This window comes from Dendronephthya gigantea, unplaced genomic scaffold, assembly GCF_004324835.1.
Source record: "Dendronephthya gigantea isolate DGI-Jeju-01 unplaced genomic scaffold, DenGig_1.0 000177F, whole genome shotgun sequence".
Taxonomy (NCBI): domain Eukaryota; kingdom Metazoa; phylum Cnidaria; class Anthozoa; order Malacalcyonacea; family Nephtheidae; genus Dendronephthya; species Dendronephthya gigantea.
Genome location: NW_021163187.1, coordinates 265,246 through 282,292, shown reverse-complemented (window position 1 = coordinate 282,292; position 17,047 = coordinate 265,246).

Below are 17,047 nucleotides of genomic sequence, written 5' to 3'. Positions count from 1 at the left end.
ACCAAAAACAGCGAAAAAGATTGAACCACACAACAAACATAAAAAGTTTGCAGCTGGCAACGAAATCCTATTGGAAAAAGAAGACCACGTCTTGTCCAGAAAGGGGAGGGCTTCCTACCGCTTCTACTCACCTCAGTTTTGGGACAATTGGCTAACTTTCTATATATGGAACGCGTCAAAAGATTGGTTCTTGTACCCGAACATATGGTTGAACAACGAAAGAAACCTTTCGTAGCACCTTTGACTGCACAAGTAGGTGAACTTGACTCCGAGATGCAAGGCAGCGAATGCGTTTGAAAGTCTCACGCAGTTCTATACTAGGTGTTTGCGGCTGTCCGAAACAATTTCCCATGTCAACATGACAAACTTGACAAGCGAAATGAGCCCCGTGTCGTATTGCAACGCACTTTTAAGACATTCTCCACTGATCGAAATGTTGTGCTTTTTGTTGCTCGTTTTGTTTAATTTTTCGGCAGTTTAACGTTTCCAAAGCCTTGCACGTGTTCGACGAGTAGGAAAATGATTAATTGTGCGAATGGAGGGTTTGCGAATATTCCACATGTACAGGGAAATGGTGAACGGTATCGGACGTTGGTGATGGTCCACAACAAGATTACAAGACTAACCAAGAAAGAAATCGATGTAATATTGCATGGTTTTCAAGAACTAGACATGAGGGACAATCCTTTGAACTGTACTTTATTTCGTTCCTTACATCTAAAGGATAACATAACTATACTTAAGACGTTAAGTTTCTTAGTACGATAACCATCGGTCACAAGGTACAACAGAAGCACAAATTCACGGGGTTTGAATAACACTTCAACTACAAACACTTTGGTTTATTTGAACGAAACGTCATCGGTACAAAAATACTCAGAACAAAAAGGAATGCTCTGGCTGTTCGTTATACCTGTGGGTTTGTCTTAGCAATGTGTGTTCTGTTGATACGGTGTTGTAAGTGTAGGTTCCTACAACAAAGACAACACGTGATCAGCCAGTTACCACTAGAACTAATCCCGCTCAGGAATGAAGAAAACGAAGAAGTAATATTGTTTGAAATGAAAGAAAAATGTTTATAGGTTTATTTATATGCATGCATGGTCACAACAATTCAGTCTGAACATAATTAGTTCACTCTGCACTATGCATTATGTTATGCAATCTATTAAATGTTATGTTCAAGATTGCTTAATAACAGTCTGTTTGTGCCTTCGTTGTCATCGGCAATTCCTCCATGTATTCAGCGTATGCGTCGTGAGGATTTTCCCATGCGCTGGAAAAGGTAACCCAGCTAGCACAATCACGTTCTATAAACGTTGTATTAACGTTCGTCGAACGTTTGGATAACGTTATTTAGTCAACGTTGTGTCAACGTTTTTTTGTGAACTCGTAGGAACGTGGTATTAACGTTAAGACTAACGTAACACCAGACGTTTATACAACGTGGGTTGAACGTTCAAATAACCTAACGTTAGAACCCGAAGTTAATACAACGTTCAACCAACGTTCGGCCTACGTTTACGCAACTTTCAACCAACGTTAAGATGACGTTAGAACCCGAGGTTAATACAACGTTCAACCAACGTTCGGCCAACGTTTACGCAAGGTTCAACCAACGTTAAGATGACGTTAGATACCAACGTTGGATACCAACGTTGAGACAACGTTATTTTGCGATATTTGAAAATTCCTAAAAGGTCATTTGCCAGCTTGAGAATACAGACTTATATAGTTATCGGCTGTCTTCACCCGTTCCTCGTGTTCTAAAACACATATGCTGACTATTCTATGATTTAGAACGCCAGTTATATCTGTACCAGGTGATCATAACCTGGCCGAGGAATTTTCACAGGTCTGATAATCACTTCTGCTAAGTTAGAGAAAAACATGGCCGACAGGCAGGGGCGGCGTGTTGTAAAACGATTACATTCTTGTAAAATTCGTGTGAAAACGAAGTCGACTACTGGAAAGAAGTTCTCTAGAGCTATACCTCTATTAGCTAATAGATATTCTCGTCTGTCCGATAACACTCCTGGCACAAATGTGAACACAGAACCAGATGTATTTTCCTCGGAAGACGTCAATGACAACGTAGATACTTTTGACAAAACTCACAAAACCACATATCCATCTCTGTCTAAGCATTATCAACGCCGCATTAAAGAAAACAATACTTGGAACGCCATAAGGCAAAGTCTCTTAAAAGCTCGGCTTGAAGAAGAAGCATTTGATTCTGATACTGAAAGATGTGTAGCGTGTCAGAAGAATCATGCATGTTGTCGGTGTTTGGAATGTGGTCCAAGGCAGTATTTTTGTCTTGATTGTGCAAAATCAACCCACGAATATCGAAATTATTTCCATCAACTGGAAATATTTAAGGTTTGCAAATTTTTAAATAATATTTAATGAGTGGTTTACAGGCTTAATACTCTTTCACAGTTTTACAATTAATAGGTACATACACTGTAACTGTTGTAAACCTTCAAATTAATGAAATTATTAGTCCACAAACAGCAAGTGTTGCCGAATATTATTATTAGTCCACAAACGAAAAGTGTTGTGAGTTGTAACAGGCATATACTAATTGTAATAGATTATATGTGTATGATTATTAACCGCAGTAAATACTTAAGTGGTGTACCTACAAGCTAACATACTGGAATATTATATATACTGGAATATTATAAACACGGAGAACATTTTTGCCTATATTATTACCTGTGTTGCAACTCCAAATTTATTTTGGAGCAAATCATGTTCAATATATATATATATATATATATATATATATATATATATATATATATATATATATATATATATATATTTACGGGTCATTACTAATCAATGGGTTGCTTAGTCAATAATATACACATCTATTGTTTCATTGGTATGGGCAATGCGGGTTGATGTATAGTCAAACTAGAATATTTTAAAACTTTGACTGAAGCCAAAGTCAAACCTTGTTTAACAATGGGTACCTATAATGAAGAAGTGACTTGGAACCCTGACAAGGGGAGCCTTTCACTCAATTTCAACCTGCTAGCCTTAAGGTAATAATTGGTATATTGCTCTTACAGATCTTATACTTGGTGGATAGGATTATCTGGAGTAAAAATTAAAGTAGCATACATTATCAATCTAAACCCACATGTTAAAACTTTTTAAATTGTTGAGAAGAAAAATGGTCTTTTATTGGTCAACCGAGTGGGGCATGTTTAGCCCTTGCCAATTGTTCAGTATATTATAAAGCATTATATTGAATACACATTCATTCCATTTAATATGTAAGTCACTCTACATTTAATGCTTAATTAGTTCATTTTTCACATCTTGATTAACAGGTAAAAAGTGGTACTTGTTGGGTGCCTAACTGTCCTCATTATGGAAAATTCTATGCGCGGTTGGACAACCATTTAAGTGGTGCTCATAGGGGCACTACAAGGGCAATGAACGACAAAATTCCACTTCAAAATGCAAGTCAAATAAACAAAGGCCCGTATTCAAAAAGCTCACTCACACTCACACTCATTGAGTGTGACATATAAATTTTGTTAATGCTGATCAATGAGAAAGTTTTCTCTCAATAGATGAAAAGATATAAGGTAAATCACTGAAAATCAAGCCCCTGTTCGGCTGAAAATACCGCCATTGAAACGTCATGAGAAGATTAAGATCTCCCACTCAATGAGTTTGAGTGTGAGTGAGCTTTTTGAATACAGGCGAAAGAAAAATTTGAGTATAATGCTCTGCAAATTCAGAAACCATTGAGTCATGCCCATGGTGGTGGTGAAAATTTGGGCAGTGTAATTCCAGATAGTCAGCCAGTTCTGCCTCCATTAGAAACACATCAGAACAACAAAACGTGTAAAAAAGCTGTTAAACGACAATTGTTTTCCAGTCATTCTGCAACAACTGTGCCATTTATTAAATTCAAAAGGATGAGACTTACATTCCAGCAACCATCCTCCCTAACCCTACACACAACGGTTAAAAAATCAAAAGAGCCAAGTGATAAGAGTGAAATGTTAAAGTCAACTGGATTAACAAGTAAATTGTCAAATTTTTGCAGCAATGGTAATGAAAATACAAATCCATCTGCATCCAATAAAGAAACATTTGGCGTTGGCAATCCTCAATTGATTCGTTTCCTTATTCATAACTCATCATCTTATGCAGTTCGGTCACTGGCATGCTTTTTTAAAGAGAAAGGTTCCATCAAGGATTACCACAACTCGGGACTGCGCTGGGATGTCTTTGGCGATGTGTCCTTGTCTTTTCTGGAGGAATTATTTCGAAACAAAGCCGTAGTCCTCAGCTATTTTCGACGTCTAGGAATCTATCCAAACTTTGGAAAAAGATCTGATAATTGTGTAGCATGTAATGGGAAGTGTGATTGTCCAACGTTGAAGCTACCTTTTTATCTTTTTTGCAGAGAATCATGTGATAAGAAACAATATGATTGTAAAAAATGCAAGAATTGGGTTGCGTGGCCACATATATGCTACGATTTTTTTTTCTCTCCAATATGCGATAAGTACTACAATTCCACGAACAAATGATAAAATATGGTCAATATTAGTCATAGAGTATGAAACAACAGAACTCTGCGACATGGTATATAAATTCAATAGATATAAGGGATTCAGATTTGACATCCAAAGGGTATCTGAAGGGTGATTTAAACCAAAAGGGCACACCTGGTATATCAAAGTTTAAAACCACGATTGAAAATTATCTAGTGGTTTTAATATCTACCGCCCCTGTTAAGAGACAACGAGAAACTTGTCTTAGAGTTTCTAGAAAAAAATCTTTGTCTCCAGGGAGATGCGCACTCGCATTCTTTGGTTTCTTGACCGCGTTTTTGTAGCGTATAGCACTGTTGGTCTATAGTAACCCGAAAATGTGTGTTCGAACTTCAAATGCAGCTCGTGGCAAGAATGTTTCGTTTCTCTCTTAGCACCGGTCCATGCATGCGCAGGGTATTACATCAAGTCTAGCAGATGGATATCAATTTTGAAAACAATCAAAACATGAAGTTTATTTATGGCACAAGGGGCCTTTATCCTCTCTTGTACACGCTGTATGACTATTTATAGAATCCCTTAGTATACATAAATAAATGGTTAGACGGTATATTCTTAATCCCAATTATTTCTTAAAAAATTTTACTGTGTGTATGTTAAAAAAGATATCTGCTATATATGTGATATATGTTATTTACACAAATCCTTGAGATTTCAAGTTACAGATAATGGTGTCGTGAAACGCCATTGGTATAATTAAAATTGTGTTCTGCTTTAATAAAAGTTTTTTTCGAAGAAACAAGGGCATTCCCTGCTCATTTTCATGACGTTTTATGATGCTCATTGCCTTAATTGCTACCTGCTCTGATGATAACAGTAGTTTGTCCGTAAATGGTTGAGTCCTGCACAAGATGTCCAAGGTCGTTTAGGGAGGATGGGTAATAAAACAACCAGTATGCATCTGCAGAGTCGGTGTAAATGGGAAAGACATACCCTTCATGTTGAATACAAACTTCATAGTTAGCCACAAGTGATTTCAGGGCGTCTTCTGAGAAATACTGTTTTCCTACTTATTTCAAAAGATTAAACTCAGTTTCAGTTATTTTGAGGTCTACTACCTCCAGATCTTCTTCTTCGATGATACACGTTTCAGCTATGGCAGCCTCCACCTTGTCCATGTCTATTACTTTTGACAACGCCTCGCGTATGTTTTGGGTATTCGTAATGGGTAAGGTCCTAGTTTCCACGTTTGCTGCTTCCTCAGTTTCACTGTCGTCATTTTTTGTGAACTCAAAAATAATGCTATCTTTGTGTTCCATAATCTTCTTGATCTGGTCAGCACCATAGCCGTTTGGCTTTCTAAGTGGAATATCATTTGGAAGGCCAATGATCTTAAACCCTCCTTTCGAATACGGAACTTTTGATCCTGGTTTCCCACATGCCTCACCTAGAAATATAAAAAATTGTAAAATATGCAATTTAACACACTAAACCATTTTTGGATAATATGGCAAGATAGACACATTGACTGAGATGCGTATAAATGCTGTCCATGCCTGAAGAACCGGCTTGACGGTTGCCGCCCGGTCACTGGGCTAAATTAGGAAAAAAACAGTTGTTTCTTCTGTGTGTACACGATTAAGTGTGCAAATGCTTATGTAAATTTAATTGTATACTGACGGACCCCAACCCACAGACAGGCAGTACAATTAAAAACACATTTACGCACTGTATTTATTGTTGAACAATTCTTGGATATCTTTACGCGTGAATTGTGCACTGCCACTGGGACTATCCGCATCTGCAATACAAGCATATTCATGTTATGGCAAGTTTACAAGGGATTCGTTTTCATATTTCCACGAAACCATGTAATATTTTGTACACACTACCATTAAAATGTGCCATAAACTTCAAAGATATGCTCTGGTTTTGTAACAAAATTTGAACACCGTTTTCGGAACCATATTGGCTTATTGATCCACTCTCAGGCTCCAATATTAATAAAGCTGTTTCGCATCCAAGTGTCTCAAGATATGAAATCTAAAAATATAAATCAAAAAGGCGTACCGGTACATTGACATTGTGCACAACATTACTACCTACTCGGTACCGTACGTATACATACATATATGGTCATGGATCCATGGAGTATGGCTATATTATAAGATCAAATGATGAAAATATAGTCAAGTCGTTTTAATTTACTCACTTGCTTAATAAGATTTTTTGTTTCCCTTTTAATTGCTTTTTTTTTCTCTTCAACAGACATGGTCTTCGGATCAGCCTTTCCAAGTTTTTGAGCTTCATGGTTCCATTTTTTTCTTTCTTCTTCACTGATGTCTTTCCATTTGGACGCAGCCAATTTCATCTTCTCTTGATTAGAAGACGTTCCTTTCAAAGCATCTACATAAAAGAGGAAAAAGTTTATACTTTTATTTATTCACAAATTTAGAAACTTAACAAAGGAAACCGTAGTACCTACAAATAAATACAGTAGTTTAATATACAGAGCAATAATCAATATAACAACATGATAAAAACCACACAAAAAGTAGAATACTCTTCTCACCTGAACTTAATAAGTTTGAAGTGAACATGTTGTATCCTGAGGCCATGCGTTTTATTGGAGGACACTTAGTGTATTTTGACATGTCTTGCTCTAGTGCTGTAGGTTCAAAGTTTCTTTTTCTTCTCTTCTTTCTTTCATTGCCAATCCACTTCTACACATTAATAGAACAAGACAAATTTATCATTAGTCAAGCTTTGTCTTGTTGTACGTGTGTCAGTTTAAATTACTTCATTACTAACCAGTGAATTATACAATGAAATTTATTGCAGATTATTAGTGCATGATGTTTAAATTATAGAAATTTAAAAAATAATGTTAATTAAGCAAAAGATAAATAATAAAATCACTTCAAAATACCAGTTACATGTACCACAGAATACCAGTTTTTTGATAATTGTAAAAAAATTGCTTGATGGTTAAATGGATTATACTTGTAGGCAAGGGCATAACCGGAACAATAATGGGAGGTGTTTATAATTAATTCACATATTCAGTTCTGACTTTTTCCCTAGAGATTTCTTTGGTAAGTGCAATAGCTTACAAAAGAAATCTGTAGGGCACTGAACTGAATATATGAATAAATACCCTTCCCCCTAATTGTTCTATTTACCCCACTGCTTGCAGATGATTCCCCTAGGCTAATAATGCTATTAATGCAGAAAAAACAACTAAATTTATCAGTTCTTTTTGTTTGCTCAGTTGCTTCATATTCTGGCCAACAGACTGTATAAATCAATATCAATCATTGTCAACATTATCTAAACTTAAATACAAACTTACACTAAAGTTAACTCATAAAAGACTTTGAGTAAAATTTTTTGCCATTTCAAATAGAGTAAAGGAACTACAGTACATAAAGGGTACAATACAGTGCTTTCACAATTTAAATTGCATACTTTTTACTGTGGGGGAGCCTGTCTTGACTTTTGAATAACCAGACATCCTCCCTCCCTCCTCCAATCCTCCCTTCCCTTGATAGAGTCAAACTTTTCTAAGGAAATTTCTTTAGAGAAGCGAGAATGCTGGTACAATAGTTCATTTATTTTTTTTATTGATTTTTTTGATTGTTGACCATTTTTCATTTTCAGGAAAACTAATAATCATTATTATCAATAATTTGGCTTTGGGGTAAAACAACAAAGGGTGTATTAATTGTTAAATAGTATAGGTATAAATATAACTAATTTTAGATACATAGGTCACCTGCTTCCTTGCGGATTAAGTTTATTATTTGTATGGCATTGTTTCATTTTGCAAATGTCTCTGGAATGGCAACATGAAGGCTTGAAGCATAAATCATATTATGATATTTAAAATGCTAATAGCAGCATTTTCATGGAACATATTTTCCTGAATGTTTAAGTTCATATACAGTGTATCACTATCATTTCGAATAAGCGTATAGGTTGTTACAATATTTAAACTAACTAGGTTTCTAATATTAGTCCTTTTCAATATAAGTGTATATAACAAAATCAAAACAATATGCAAATTTCACCAGCCACGGTGCATAATATGCAAATATAAAATTATGAGATGCTTGCGAGCATAATTCTATGTTGAAGACTGTTAAGAAATTAAAGTACGATGTTTCTAGCATAAATCAAACAGCGTAATCTGCAAAATTGATGAAATAAATCAGTCCTGACAACCAGCTACACCTGTCTATATATAAAAATCAACTACAATCATGATTATTTTTTTTACCTTAACTTTTTCAACCGTCGTTTCTGCTTTCTCCGCAGCTTTTGTTATCGTATCCTCCATTTCTTTTGAGGCAGAAATCATTCCGTTGTTATAAAACGAGCTTAGTATACGCTTCTGCTCATCACTTAACATTTCATAATTTCGCGTGGCAGCCATTTTGCTGAACAATAAACGCTATATTCGAGCCACCTTAAACTTTGCCTTAAATGAGCGACCTCGGGTTAGCGAGGTGATCACCTGGTACAGATATAACTGGCGTTCTAAATCATAGAATAGTCAGCATATGTGTTTTAGAACACGAGGAACGGGTGCTGTCTTAATTGTCGGTCTATTTGTTAGAAATGTCTCAATCGATGATATAGTGTCGGTATTCGCGGCTAGCGAACCATATATGCATGTCTGCGAAATCGGATTTTTTTTAAAACCTATACACTAAACAATATGGTTCTGATATTTTATTTCATGCAAGAATATATACACAATGTTACAAGCGACCTATTAACAAACATATTCACGTAAACATATACATATAATTACATAACAGTCTTTATAAAACATAAATAGCCAAATGATTGTTCATCTGATTCCTTCTTACGATCCTGTAAAAAATAACGTTAAAGACAATAAAGTGAAAATGGTGGAACTGCAAATGAACGTATTTGTCTAGCGCGACCGCGCTTGTAGGGGCTAGTAAATATATTTTATATGAATTAAGTTTACTATTTACTTTGTTCAGTCATCATTGGAGGGAAAACGTGCAGATACATAATCTAAGCCTGAAAACTCTCTCAATAGTTGCCTCATAAACTCTCCCTATAAAGATCGGGGCAGGTTTTTTATAACCAATTATATTCCATATTCAGCCATACAATACTTAATTCTTTTGTTAGTTTGTTACCTTAAATCTTGAGCCTCCAGCCTTGCTTGGAGCATATTTCAAAACTTCGCCAATCTGCTCTTCGACTGTTGCTTCATTGCAGTCCTTATGGACTCTCAAACAGGCCTCTATTAATACAAAAACAAACATAAACGTTAATTTCAAATAATTAAGGTGTCAATATCGTTAGCATTTCTTCATCAAGGCGTTTTAGGTCCTACTTCCAGACGATGGCGGAATAATTTGAAAACATAAGAATATTTTTACGGTTACGGGTTCCATGCACACGTATCCTATAAATTTTGAAACGATGTGAAAACGTTGCCTTTGTAGGCCCCTATTTAAAGAACGTCGATTTTGAGGAGTTACATGTACGATGCAAACCATAAAGAAATAATTATAACTGTAAGAAGGAAACGCTGAAAACAAAACTTACTTATTACAACTTTGCACACAGCTAGATCTTTGAATGGTCGTTTTGCTTTTCTGCCTTTGAAGCTATATTTAGACCAAAGATTATTTGTACCAAGCCTAGCCATTATCCTTCTAACACTGTTGGCACAAGTGTTCGCACAGAGTGTGCTCAAAAACCGTAACTAGAAAACAGAATTGATTGAAATGGAAACATTAATCATAAAACGGCTATACTAAATCCCCAGTCGTTTACGTAGTTAGTGTTTTTAAATTTTGCTGTATCAGCAAGGAACTCGATCATGCTTTCGGCCCATCACGCATAGGAGTTTAAAAGAAGCTTAGAACCATCGAGTATATTAACTTAGGAGAGTCTACTTTAATATCAAATTACTAACTCTTTTCTGTAGTCATCGTCAATAAGACGAGATGACAACTCTTCCAGGTCATCCACTGTATCCAGAGCATTTGATATGATATCTTCAACGATATCTTCATCATTTGCACCTTTAGTAGCACTTAGAAGAAAGCGCAATATCGACAAGGCTTCTTCGTGCTTAATTATCTATTAGGGTGCTTAGCTTTGTTAAGACGGGCCTTTGAAAGCCTAGGAAGTGAAAAAACGAAATTAAACTTTAAACATAGTTGCATGCAAGGCTGGGTTCAGTTATTAAACTGTTCAACAGAAAAAGATAAAAATCGTAAGTTTCGCAATATCAAAACTTAACAACTAACCACTGCTATGCGACTGGGAATGTCTCCCAGACGTTACACTTGTCAAGGGTGTTCCCTGTGTAAGATTCTTGTTTGATTCTACAAAGAAAAGAAGTATTATCAGCACTTCAAATATAAGTTACATCACCACGTCAATAAAACATTCCCCTAATACTATGAACATACACTTCTGTATATGTATAATGTATAAGGCCTGTTTCGGATACCATATACGTGTACAGGGCTGGATTACTCTGCAATAGGCCAACTCTCTGAATGTGAGGAAAGTGATCTTGGTTAAAAGGATTCTCTGGTACGATTTTCCATTCGAAAAAGCCAAAAGATTTTTCTCGATCGGTCGTTTGGGCAGCAGAAGAACAGACGGCCTTGGTTTTCTCCCTCCTTTTTAACTTTTCGCACTCAGCAGTTTAACCCGTGCTGGCACTTCGGTTTCGGGAGCTCTAATCTGTCACCCCATTGCCAAAAGTTACACGGATTTTTACCATCGCAGCAAACAATTAAGAACAGCCTCCCAAAGTTACGTTTACTTAGATCCTTCACAACTTTCATCTTGGTCGGTCTTTGGTGTGTGTCACACAGCGGATGAATCGTGCCATTCGCCCTCCACATCATCATAGCCGTATCAAATAGCGAACGATCTTGTTCAGGGCAAAGAATTCACAAAATTTAGGGTTGTTCTTGTTACAAACACAAAACTTTCCTTTCTTGGTAGAGATTGCGTTGCAGGCACTCCATGTAAGCACTCCATTGCTGTGTTTTCTTGGTCAATTTCTGCTCGATCTGCGATATTTATGTGCAAGCTACTCTTTGTTTGGAGGCGAACATGTTCAGGTTCGTCCTATCATTCAAACCTATTATTAGTAATGTATGCATAAACGCGTTTGGACAAAGTCATCTACGGACGATGTGTGTAAACAAATGCTTGTGCGCACATCATTACGCGTGGGAGTAGCGCACACCGTAGCGCGCACCTACACCTGTGACGTTTTGAGTTTGTAGAAAATTGTTGCACTCCTTTACCGCCGTTTAAGAAAAAACGCTCAAAACACTCAACAATTGCGTAAAAAGGCGGGTACCATGAGAAGGATCTCCTCGCAAACCTGAACATTTCCTTCATCAATTTGGAGTGTTTTGGATGCCCGTAAGCGCAAATACTGATAAAAAATCTAGTATGGCTGGAGACCTGCGGGAAGCATTTAGCAGCCGACGCATATCAACATTGTCCTAAAGTTGAAGAAGAAGCGTACGGGTTATGGCTTGAGAGACAAATGTAATAACAAAAAAAAAATAAAAAACCTGTTCCCTTACAAACCAAGTCCTAGTAGGATTGAAAGAAACATTCTCATAATACTATGTAATAAAATAAACAGTCCTAATAATGCTATGGAAAGAAACATACTATTAAAATGTTGACATACTAAATGTGTATAACCTGACAAATAAAATATTTTTCTCGCAAATCCTTACTGTGTACTTAATTACGGTTTAATAACGTCACACTCTCACCCTGCGTGGAGACCACGCATATCTTCGGGAAAATCCGACAGTTTTCGACATCCCGCGTGGGGATCACGCGTTGCGTGATTTTGGCGCTATATGGGGGGGGGTCACCTACTAATGAGTCAACTTGAATATTATGCACTGAATATGTAGTTGTAAACAGTAGCTTTGATTTAAGGTCAAAAATATTTTGTTCACCTGTTGAATAAAACGGCAGCCTTGCTTTCTATTTTGAACTTTAACTTATCCACCGTTTAAGCTAAACGGGCTTGATACAACCGGCCCCTGGTGCGTAAGCATGCATGTAGGTTTACTACCTCATCACGGTTGGATGAAGTTGTGATGTCATACATGAGGCACCTCTTAAGATTTTTTGCAGTTGAGAGGGTATTTTCTCAAATAAATGCGTGACTACAGTGCATGTCAATAACAATTTTGAGCCTATGGGTATTAGTCCACTACGAGGGACATGCATATACGCCAGATTTAATTGTACTTTCTAATGTACAGAAGGTATGATTAGCAAAACCATGTTTTTTATAAAATCCGTGTATTTCTAAAAGCAAGCAAATATACGCTTGCGAAATGATTCTGGGACTGTGACGACATTTTTCTTTCGTAATGCAATTGTTTGTCCCAAACATAAATTCTTCTCTTCACCACTAACTGCATGCTACTGATGATACTGACTGTATCAATGCTCATTCTGTTCTTTGATTCTAACAGTACATACTTGAATTGTTCCACTAGATTTCATAGATTTTTCCAGGATAATGGAAGAGCCAATAGGGATCTTTGACTCTGTGTATACTGGCAAAACATATCCCTCATGACCACAGTAGCAAAGTTTCCATTCAGTCAGTGGCGTACGGGAGAGGGGGGGCACATATTCATATATTCATGTTGTGTAAGATAAATTTATTTTCAAAGTCCATTGTCTTTACAGGTCTGTTAATATGAATTTATGAATATGTGCCCTCCCCCCCCCAATTATCGTCTCCTGTACGCAACTGGCATTATTTGTTACCCATTACCCGCGAGGATTCGAAGGATAAAGTTCCCGTGTTTCTAAGATCTGGTGTTGTATACACTTTTCAAGTGTAAACTGGTCAAACCCATTTGCACACCAGAGTACGTATCGGAACACTTGGGAATTTTCCTAATAACTGGAAAACGTCATATAGTCCGGTCATGTCCAGCACACTTTCCCACGTAAGCACTACAGGTCACTCTGTAGCTAGTAATATAGGTCTGAAATTTGATTCCACTTTTCATTCAATTTTCTAACTTTAATGACAACAACATTAAATTTTCTAACTTTAATGTTTGAATTCGAGGTATAATAATTATTTGTTACATAGGTGCTGTGTATTTTAAATGTGAGGAATTTAAATGTGAACCTAAAGCGAGGGGATTCGTGAAATATTTCATTGAATATTTCCCTGTGCGAAGGGCTCGCAAATTATATATCACATCTAAACAAAATTTATGACTTCCTTTTCCTGATCTTATATTGTTAGCATTGGCGAGGTATTTATGCGTATATAATCTGATCACGGGGAAAACCTCGAGATGGCTAATTCAGTTGAGATATATACCAAGCCAATCAGTTTACAGACGAGTCGCAGACACGCAGGGCCAAAATTGAACAGCTTAAACTCTACATTTTAATTTACAGGTTAATTTTTTAAGACACCTTGGCACCAACGTTGTTCACCTGTTGTGAGCCAGATGTCATTTTTTGAATGTTAATATATTATAATGAACGAAACAGTACACAGTCTTAACATATACAAATAAATACACCTACATTTAGACATTTATAAGTTTGTAATTTTGCAAAACGACTTGAAATGTCTAAAGTGGGCAGCGAAGCTAAGAAATTAAAACTGCCATTCATTCAAAACTCCACATTTTAATTTAGAGGTTTTTAAGACACCTCGGCAGCAACGTTGTTCACCTGTTTTGAGCCAGATGTCATTTTTTTAATCTTAATATATTATAACTGATGAACGAAACAGTACACAGCCTTAACATATACAAATAAATACACCTACATTTAGACATTTATAAGTTTGTAATTTTGCAAAACGACTTGAAATGTCTAAAGTGGGCAACGAAGCTAAGAAATTAAAACTGAATTTAGCGAACTGGGCTTCCAAGCAAGATGGATACATTCAATTAACATTCCGTTAATAGCTTGACATTATAACATTCCTATCAAGAAATATGAAGAAATATCTGAACTCCATCATGGAGCGAATTCGGTTATTCGATGAGCTGCAAGTATCCGATCTTTGGTAAGTCTTGGGAGCAATGAATATGCAAGAAAATGTTCGCGCCATATATAAGTGCTTAATTTATTATTTATTAAAATATTGTTCAAATATTACTGTTTAAAATGACAAGTTCCACTTGTAATAAGACTTAGAGTGCAGGTGTTATACGCATATGTAGGACAAAAACAGACCGCAGATGAACTATTTAAATATTCCTCGACTCAACTCGGCTGGTAAAAGGAAATTACGTTTGGAAAAAAACCAGCCTGGGTTCAACTCGGCTGGTAAAAGGAAATAACGTCAGGAAAAAAAGCCAGCCTCGACTCAACTTAGCTGGTAAAGGAAATTACGTCTGGAAAAAAACAGCGCAAGGAACAGCTTTGGTAAGGAAGTTGTTGTCTGGAAATGTTTTATGCGATATACGTTTTCTATCGATTACATGCACAAACAAGTGTTCAACTTCAGAATTGTGTCCTAGCACGCTATTCAAAATAGATTTAGGAGCAAGTTGTCCACCATCATACAGGTATATCCACCCTGCAGTCCTGTAATTACTGCCAAAATGGTTAAATATTGGTAAAAAACGACAAATGGAAGCAACTCAGTTGCATGGCTTCGACGCCACTGACCTATATTAGATGGTCTGAGCCTTGAGATCTTAATGTGTCCCCACCGTTGCTCACGTCATATAGGTCCACGCGTCGATGAAAATTACCGCAGACTGATATTTGTTTGGGTTTGTGGGTGGGTTTACATTTTCAAAACAAGTTTTTAGTAAGTATCTTGTGCAAATTTAATTACAATGTTTTAATAACCCCTCGCACATTACAATTACTTGTTGTCAAATATTCTAGTTTGTCAATTGTTGGAGTTGTCCATGAGAGAGTATTAAAAATTTTGACTGAAGAGCTTAAAGCCCTCTGCAGTTACTCCTTATTTATAAAAACGAAGTAGCTAAATTTTCTGTTCATTTTTTGCTTTTTCATTTTTCGGCTCGAACTTATATTTATCGAACGGTACAAATGCTTCGAACGCGATCGCTCGTCAGTTTATAACAAGGACAACATAAGAAACATATTCGCGTTCTTTAGACCAGAAGAGGAAAATGGTCAGAAATTGAACTTAAATTTATATCATATTTCAATCAACTTTTTATATCACTCACTCCGATATCCGAATTACGAGCCAGTTATTTTCGGTCAGCAAATTTACGAATGAGAGCAAAGACCTATATTATGACGTGAGCAACGTTGATCCCATTCAGCTGCTGGTTAGATAGGTCGTGCGCTCAGTCCATCTAGATTCTAGTATAGGTAAGTGTTTGACGCCTTGTATAGCAATGAATGGTTCCTAAATTTAAATAACTGACACATATTTCCGTTTGACACATTTTTCCGGATCCAGCATAGCCTCCTCCGCAGGCATCTCTTATATATAAAATATGCATAGTTGGCTTGGCAAATATCTGACCCTGGTAGGACTTTATTATGCAAATGTTTTGGACAGTATGTCTTTGTCTGACAGTGAATTTTAATTTATTTAACAGGAGATAGCACCCAAACTGTATCCCCATAATTAAGAGTATACACATAATACTTAATAGAGAGTTTTAGTTAGACATTTACCGCGGTTTCACGTTAGCAGTTTGACGTTGCCGTTGTTGCAAATTTGGCATTTAGTTAGCAGTCATTTACCTATACTTTATCTTAGAGCGATTCAAAATTGGCATCCAGTAAACAGTTTCGCTGTTAAATTTCTACCAGCTATTTCTAATGCTTCAATTTTTTTGAAATCAAGTGTCATTTACACCTGGAAAAGTTGAAAAGAACCTCCATTTTAATAACCGACAATTGACCTACGATATCATAGTAAACCGCCAATTGCCAATCGTGTTATTGAATAGCGGTAGACGCTCGGTAAACTCATTGAAAGCAGGCCAGAAAATTACCACAAAGATATGGATATCCAATATGTCTACTATATTAGTAATGTTTATACGTGAAACGAGACACTATTGCAATGACAATTCGCTCAGGTAAATGAACTACGTCAAAACTAATACACCTCCATGCAGTGGTTGAAAACGTGAACCGCAAACGTAAAATGGAAAAACTTCAACGTCAAGCCGCGGTTTACGCTTAGCGGTTGAAGAAAAAACGTCAAACTAAATCTCTCTAATAACAACTTATTACTGTTAACTGATGTACCTGAATTGGTTTTTCCTGATGAAGTAATATGCCGTTTACATTATAGAGTCATTTGCTGGTGATGTATTTATGATGTATTTTCTTTTTTCAGGTATAACGTTTTTATAGTAGGCATGTCAACAAAGGTTTTTTGTTATTTCAGTTAGGCATCTCCATTTATATTTATAATATAACATTTGTGGTACGCGCGTGCTGATTGGTCAAGAAGCGTGTTTTTATAACTGTATAGA